The sequence below is a fragment of the Amia ocellicauda genome, unplaced genomic scaffold, assembly GCF_036373705.1.
Source record: "Amia ocellicauda isolate fAmiCal2 unplaced genomic scaffold, fAmiCal2.hap1 HAP1_SCAFFOLD_216, whole genome shotgun sequence".
NCBI classification, from domain to species: Eukaryota; Metazoa; Chordata; class Actinopteri; order Amiiformes; family Amiidae; genus Amia; species Amia ocellicauda.
This window is the reverse complement of record NW_027102779.1, coordinates 65,346-72,863: the sequence shown is the minus strand read 5'-3', so window position 1 is coordinate 72,863 and position 7,518 is coordinate 65,346. Positions and strand designations below refer to the sequence as shown.

General features: G+C 54.7%; 6 non-coding genes and 1 pseudogene across 6 annotated transcripts; all 7 read left to right on the top strand.

The window, feature by feature from the left end:
- The first annotated feature begins 219 nt into the window (after positions 1–219).
- Positions 220–335, top strand: LOC136725650 (U5 spliceosomal RNA). The gene has a single exon (XR_010807657.1). It is a non-coding gene; the product is annotated as a U5 spliceosomal RNA (small nuclear RNA).
- A 176-nt stretch (positions 336–511) lies between these two features.
- On the top strand, positions 512–702 carry LOC136725629 (U2 spliceosomal RNA). Its single transcript, XR_010807639.1, has one exon. It is a non-coding gene; the product is annotated as a U2 spliceosomal RNA (small nuclear RNA).
- A 451-nt stretch (positions 703–1,153) lies between these two features.
- Positions 1,154–1,269, top strand: LOC136725649 (U5 spliceosomal RNA). Its single transcript, XR_010807656.1, has one exon. It is a non-coding gene; the product is annotated as a U5 spliceosomal RNA (small nuclear RNA).
- Positions 1,270–1,445: 176 nt separating this feature from the next.
- LOC136725628 (U2 spliceosomal RNA) lies at positions 1,446–1,636 on the top strand. The gene has a single exon (XR_010807638.1). It is a non-coding gene; the product is annotated as a U2 spliceosomal RNA (small nuclear RNA).
- Positions 1,637–2,090: 454 nt separating this feature from the next.
- On the top strand, positions 2,091–2,206 carry LOC136725648 (U5 spliceosomal RNA). The gene has a single exon (XR_010807655.1). It is a non-coding gene; the product is annotated as a U5 spliceosomal RNA (small nuclear RNA).
- A 176-nt stretch (positions 2,207–2,382) lies between these two features.
- On the top strand, positions 2,383–2,573 carry LOC136725627 (U2 spliceosomal RNA). The gene has a single exon (XR_010807637.1). It is a non-coding gene; the product is annotated as a U2 spliceosomal RNA (small nuclear RNA).
- Positions 2,574–3,027: 454 nt separating this feature from the next.
- On the top strand, positions 3,028–3,133 carry LOC136725651 (uncharacterized; annotated as a pseudogene).
- Positions 3,134–7,518: the final 4,385 nt, after the last annotated feature.

The window sequence follows — 7,518 nt, the reverse complement described above, 5'->3', positions numbered from 1 at the left end:
TTTGATCTGTATGTCCATGATTTTGAGCTCTCTCTTGTGTGCACATTGAACAGTGTGTGTGTGTGTGTGTGTGTGTCTCTCTCTCTCTCTCTCTCTCTCTCTCTCTCTCTCTCTCTCTCTCTCTCTCTCTCTCTCTCTCTCTCCCCCCCCTCCCTCCCGGCTGTCTGGAGCATGGCCTGCGGCCGCAGGGAGCACCCAGGAGCTGGTTGGAAGCATCTTGGACTCGGGTTTCCCTTCAATACGCATAACGCTTTCGCCTTTTACTAAAGCATTCCGTGGAGGGGGACATGGATGAGTTTGTACCATTTTTTGGGAGGCTCTGCCCTGTTGGGGCGGAGCTGTGATCCAGGTGAACAGCAGATCAGGCATATAAGGTGGAGGTGGTCAATGTCAAGCAAATAAGCTTGCTAGGGTACCCAGCAGCGGTAGCAGCCCTGCCGGTGGCGCCCTCTCCTGGGGTGCTACCTCCTGGCCTGTGCCGCTGGCGTTCTGGGGGGAGCCCATTGCAGGTATCGCTTCTCGGCCTTTTGGCTAAGATCAAGTGTAGTATCTGTTCTTATCAGTTTAATATCTGATACGTCCCCCATGTGGGGACAACATATTAAACGGATTTTTGCAACGGGGAGTCGGAGAGGGAGCTTGCTCCACCCGCTTTACGCATCGGCCCGGTATTGCAGTGTTTCCGGGAAAGGTGCACGCACCTCCTTATCATTCTTGGGTTGAAAGAAAGACAAAAAAGCCTGCCTGCCGTGATAGAATGTACGTGCTTTGTGATGTCATTGCAGCCTGCCGAGCGATGAGTTCTGTGATGTCATCACTGACCTGGCAGTAAAGGGAGAGGCAGAGAAAGGCACAGCACGGTGCTGAGCTCCCTCGCCGACTGGGCTAGGAAGACACAGGAAATGAACAATTGTAGTATTCATATTGTGAATCGATTTTGATCTGTATGTCCATGATTTTGAGCTCTCTCTTGTGTGCACATTGAACAGTGTGTGTGTGTGTGTGTGTGTGTCTCTCTCTCTCTCTCTCTCTCTCTCTCTCTCTCTCTCTCTCTCTCTCTCTCTCTCTCTCTCTCTCCCCCCCCTCCCTCCCGGCTGTCTGGAGCATGGCCTGCGGCCGCAGGGAGCACCCAGGAGCTGGTTGGAAGCATCTTGGACTCGGGTTTCCCTTCAATACGCATAACGCTTTCGCCTTTTACTAAAGCATTCCGTGGAGGGGGACATGGATGAGTTTGTACCATTTTTTGGGAGGCTCTGCCCTGTTGGGGCGGAGCTGTGATCCAGGTGAACAGCAGATCAGGCATATAAGGTGGAGGTGGTCAATGTCAAGCAAATAAGCTTGCTAGGGTACCCAGCAGCGGTAGCAGCCCTGCCGGTGGCGCCCTCTCCTGGGGTGCTACCTCCTGGCCTGTGCCGCTGGCGTTCTGGGGGGAGCCCATTGCAGGTATCGCTTCTCGGCCTTTTGGCTAAGATCAAGTGTAGTATCTGTTCTTATCAGTTTAATATCTGATACGTCCCCCATGTGGGGACAACATATTAAACGGATTTTTGCAACGGGGAGTCGGAGAGGGAGCTTGCTCCACCCGCTTTACGCATCGGCCCGGTATTGCAGTGTTTCCGGGAAAGGTGCACGCACCTCCTTATCATTCTTGGGTTGAAAGAAAGACAAAAAAGCCTGCCTGCCGTGATAGAATGTACGTGCTTTGTGATGTCATTGCAGCCTGCCGAGCGATGAGTTCTGTGATGTCATCACTGACCTGGCAGTAAAGGGAGAGGCAGAGAAAGGCACAGCACGGTGCTGAGCTCCCTCGCCGACTGGGCTAGGAAGACACAGGAAATGAACAATTGTAGTATTCATATTGTGAATCGATTTTGATCTGTATGTCCATGATTTTGAGCTCTCTCTTGTGTGCACATTGAACAGTGTGTGTGTGTGTGTGTGTGTGTGTCTCTCTCTCTCTCTCTCTCTCTCTCTCTCTCTCTCTCTCTCTCTCTCTCTCTCTCTCTCTCTCTCCCCCCCCCTCCCTCCCGGCTGTCTGGAGCATGGCCTGCGGCCGCAGGGAGCACCCAGGAGCTGGTTGGAAGCATCTTGGACTCGGGTTTCCCTTCAATACGCATAACGCTTTCGCCTTTTACTAAAGCATTCCGTGGAGGGGGACATGGATGAGTTTGTACCATTTTTTGGGAGGCTCTGCCCTGTTGGGGCGGAGCTGTGATCCAGGTGAACAGCAGATCAGGCATATAAGGTGGAGGTGGTCAATGTCAAGCAAATAAGCTTGCTAGGGTACCCAGCAGCGGTAGCAGCCCTGCCGGTGGCGCCCTCTCCTGGGGTGCTACCTCCTGGCCTGTGCCGCTGGCGTTCTGGGGGGAGCCCATTGCAGGTATCGCTTCTCGGCCTTTTGGCTAAGATCAAGTGTAGTATCTGTTCTTATCAGTTTAATATCTGATACGTCCCCCATGTGGGGACAACATATTAAACGGATTTTTGCAACGGGGAGTCGGAGAGGGAGCTTGCTCCACCCGCTTTACGCATCGGCCCGGTATTGCAGTGTTTCCGGGAAAGGTGCACGCACCTCCTTATCATTCTTGGGTTGAAAGAAAGACAAAAAAGCCTGCCTGCCGTGATAGAATGTACGTGCTTTGTGATGTCATTGCAGCCTGCCGAGCGATGAGTTCTGTGATGTCATCACTGACCTGGCAGTAAAGGGAGAGGCAGAGAAAGGCACAGCACGGTGCTGAGCTCCCTCGCCGACTGGGCTAGGAAGACACAGGAAATGAACAATTGTAGTATTCATATTGTGAATCGATTTTGATCTGTATGTCCATGATTTTGAGCTCTCTCTTGTGTGCACATTGAACAGTGTGTGTGTGTGTGTGTGTGTGTCTCTCTCTCTCTCTCTCTCTCTCTCTCTCTCTCTCTCTCTCTCTCTCTCTCTCTCTCTCTCTCTCTCCCCCCCCCTCCCTCCCGGCTGTCTGGAGCATGGCCTGCGGCCGCAGGGAGCACCCAGGAGCTGGTTGGAAGCATCTTGGACTCGGGTTTCCCTTCAATACGCATAACGCTTTCGCCTTTTACTAAAGCATTCCGTGGAGGGGGACATGGATGAGTTTGTACCATTTTTTGGGAGGCTCTGCCCTGTTGTAACTAAAGGTTGTCCCCTGTCGGGGGAAGAATAACGCATAACGCTTTCGCCTTTTACTAAAGCATTTTGTAAAGAGAAGAGGAGCATGGGTAGGGGGGGTATGATGAAAAAGAGGATTCATTCTGCAGATTCTCCCCCCCCTGCCGGCTCCTCCCCCGCTCCAGAGTCCCCTCCCTCTAATTTTTATACGCCCCACTCTGACTCCGGAGAGGAGAGTGGTGGGCCTTCTCCACTGCCCCGAGTGGGCAGCCTGGTAGATGAGAGGCCCCCTAGAAATAACATTCCTCCTGCCCCACAACTGAGACTCTCCCAGGGGAGGGGTCAGGTATGCCCTCCCGGCAGTAGTGGGAGAGCCGCAGGTCCTCAGGAGACGAGAGTCGGCGCCAGTGTCCTTTCCCAGAAAGACATCAGGGACGTGATGGCAAGGTCACTGGCGCTGGGGGAGGAGGCCTGCGGCGGCAGACAGCCGGGAAGGGAGAGACCACCCCCTCCCCCACCATTAGTTAAAAGAACGACTAGCGGGGTCTATACAGTTTTCTCCCCAGTTGTACATAAAGCCTCTGCCCTGCCATCTGTTCGTCGGGCCTCGGCCTCAAAGGAACCAGGGAGAACCTCCAGCACCACGGGCCCTGAGCCCAGTGGAGTTTTGCCCGCCTTACCGGGTGGCGGGAGCCGAGCCCCCCCCATAGTCTTCCTAGAGGATCAAGCGGTGAGGCAAATGATTGAAATGATGGGTGCTAGCGCTAAGCTAGGTGAGGGAGAAGAGAGGAGTGGGGAAGAGAAAGGTTTCTTTACATGATTGTTACGGAGCGGGTAATTGCCCTCACAGCCATTATGGCATTAACTATTATTTCAATTAATGTGAGGAGCATTGCTGAGGTGAAAAAGAGGACCGATGTTTTAAACTCTCTGGCTGGAATGAAGGCGGATATTATCTGTTTGCAGGAGTGCGGCATCCCGTTCCAAAAAGAATACAAAGATCCCCGGGACACTTGGACCCTAGGAGAATCCTTCTGGTCGGGGTCCAATGTGTCCCGAGCGGACGGGATTGCCGTACTCCTGAAAAACCCCTTCTTAATAGTTAAAACATTCAAGGTTATAGAGGCGGGCAGACTGGCCAGCCTCGATTTTAAATACAAGGGGGCTGTATTGAGGCTGGTCAATGTCTATGCCCCCACCAGCCAGAGAGAGAGAGTCCTCTTTCTCCCTCAGCTACGCCCGCTCCTGATCGGCACCTTGCCAGTTATCATTTCAGGTGATTTCAACTGTGCTCTGAGGGATGTAGACCGGAGTAAGCCCCGCAACGATAGATCCAGCAGGGACCTCGCTGCGTTCGTGGAGGACTTTGAACTCTGCGACGCAGGTCGGGACCTGGTCCCCTTGTTCACCTGGGTGAGTTCTTCTGGCTCCTCCTTCTCCAGGATAGATCTCGTCCTCCTCAGCAAGCCACTGGAGAGGACCGCTATGTCTTCGGAGGCGGTCTTCTTTTCAGACCACAGGCTCCTGACGACAGAGGTGCTCATTCCGAGCACACGGGAGTCGGGGCCTGGGGTCTGGAAGCTCAACACCTCTCTGCTCGATGACCCTCGTGTGATTAAGACCTTTAGCAGACGCCTCGAGGAGTGGAGGACCCTGAAGGACCTTTTTGATTCTCCCATAGAGTGGTGGGAGATGATGAAGAAAAGAACCAAGGGCTACTTCATTCGGCTGGGGAAACGGAAAGCTCGCGAGAGGCGGGCGAGATATTCCCATCTAAACGCCCGCCTCCAGCGCCTGAGTCTTTTACAGCTCAGAGGCTTCGACCTAGCTGAGGAGGTGGCCCGGGTCAAACTGAGTCTCTCCGCCCTCTATCGGGAGGAGCAAGAAAAGATCAAGGTCCTTTCCAGGGTCCGCATCATGGAGGACGATGAGAAATGCAGCCGCTTCTTCTTCAAGAAAACGAAGGAGAGGCGGCCTGCAATGTCCTCCATGATCGACTCCTCGGGGCAAGAGGTGGAGGGCAGAGAGGCTGTTGAGACAGTGGTGCGGGATTTCTACAGGGAGTTGTACGACCAGAAGGTGGTGGATCAAAATCTGATCCATCACTTTCTGTCCCTGTTGGAATCCCGCAATGAGGGGGACGAGGAGGAGGAGGAGGATCCAGAGATCACCACCACTGAACTCTCCCAGGTGATAAAGAGTCTTAACTCTGGAAGGACACCGGGTCCCGACGGGATCCCTGCTGAGTTCTATAAGATCTTTTGGGAGGTGCTTAAGGAAGATCTGGGCCAGGTCCTGGGGTCGATGTACAGAGAGGGCAGATTGGCCCCTTCGATGAAGAAGAGTATCCTCTCCCTTCTTCACAAGAAGGGAGACACGAAAGATCTGAGGAACTGGCGGCCAGTCAGCCTCCTGTGCACCGACTACAAGATACTGGCCAAAGCACTGACGCTCCGGCTGCAGCGGCCACTCCCTCAAGTCGTGGGTCCCGACCAGGTCTGTGGTGCCCGGGGGAGATCGGCGGCCGACAACGCCATGCTGCTCAGGGATGTCGTGGCCTACTCGAACGAGAGAAGGCTTCCCCTGGTCCTAATCAGCTTGGACCAGGAGAAAGCCTTCGACAGAGTGGGCCACGAATACCTGCAGCTTGTTATGGAGAGGATGGGTCTCGCTCTTGGCCTGAGGAGGTGGGTCAAGATCATCTACAGCGGCCTAAGCAGCAGGGTCCTTGTGAACCGCCACCTGACCGAACCATTTCCGGTCAGGTCGGGGGTCCGGCAGGGTTGTCCCCTGTCGGCCCTGCTGTACGTCCTCTGCTTGGAGCCGTTCATGCAGGCGATCCGCCGGGACGTCCGGGTGACAGGTTTCCATCTCCCGGGTTCCGGCGGAGAGCAACTGAAGGCCCTGGCCTATATGGACGACGTGGCCGTGGTCTGCACGGACGCTCCGTCCGTGGCCAGGGTCGAGGAACTGCTGGACGGCTTCTGCAGGGCGACGGGGGCCGCTGTGAATAAGGCCAAGAGCGAGGTCTACCTCTCCAGGGCATGGCCTGTCGGCCGGGGCCCGCCGACCGTGTTCCCTGTGAAGCCGTTTATCAAGGTTCTGGGGATCACGATCGACGGGACCAACACGGGCACCCGGAGCTGGGAGGAGGCCATAGCAAAGGTCCAAAGGAAGATCCACGGCTGGAGCACAAGGACCTTGACGATGGCTGGTAAGGTGCTGGTCGTAAAGGCCATCCTCTTCCCGATACTCCTCTACGTAGGAATGATCTTCCCCCCAGACAAGGGTATCGCAAAACTAGTGACCCGAATTATATTTCGGTTTGTCTGGGGGAGCAAAATGGAGAGGCTGAAAAGAGTGCAGATGGTGAAGGGTACCCTGGATGGAGGCAGGGGGGTCCCGGACGTTGTGCGGCTGATAAAGGCGCAGGGGCTGGCCTATGTGGTTAAGAACATCCAGGCTGCTGGCAAGAAAGTGAGTTTCATGAACCGCTTTTATTTTGCCAGCAGCCTGAGACCATTCGGCCTCTGCGCCATGGACAACACCAGGCCGCACTCGTGGGATCCCCCGCCGTTCTACAGGGCGCTCCGAGCCTTTGCGCTCGAAGTAGGCCTCCATAAAGTCGTGCTGGCCTCCTGGGATTATAAGACCATCTGTAGTCAGATGAGATCTGCCCAGGAGACCAGCCGGATAGAAGATTTCCCTCCCGAAACCTGCCGGTTTATCTGGGCTAACGCTACGCACGTTTGCCTCACGAACACGCAGAAAGATGTCTCCTGGATGGCTGTGAGTCGGTGTCTCCCCACCCGAGTGTTTATGCACAGAAGGGGCATAGCTCCTTATGACACCTGCCCCTATAAGGGTTGCTTGGGGAAGGAGACGGAGGCTCACATTTTTAGTGAGTGCCCCTCCGCCCACAGGGTCTGGCTCCTGTTTTCTCCGTTCCTCCACAGGTTCGCCGTTCCTGCGCGGGCGACCGCCCAGCAGATCCTATACGGTCCGGCAAGGGGAATTTCAACATCAACCCTGAGGTGCTGGTGGCGTGTCGTCTGCGCAGTGAAGCAGGCACTGTGGGAGGGACGGAACATCTGTTTGTTCAATAAGCAGGAGCTGGACCCGATCGTCATCGCGCGGAGGGGCATGGTGTTTGTAAAAGACTACGTCAATCTGGAGGTCCATCAGAGGGGCAAGGAGGAAGCCTTTAAGAACTGGCGTATACAAGATCTGGGGGAGCTCAGGATCCCATGATGGGACCCACCTCCGGGGACGGTTAGTTCCCCCTGCTGGAGCCCGAGTCCAAGATCTTTTAAAGATCTTTTAAAGATTTTATGAATGATTGTTTTTAAAAGAAGATTTTAAATAACAAATCTTAATTGTTTTTAAAGACTTAGTTGTTT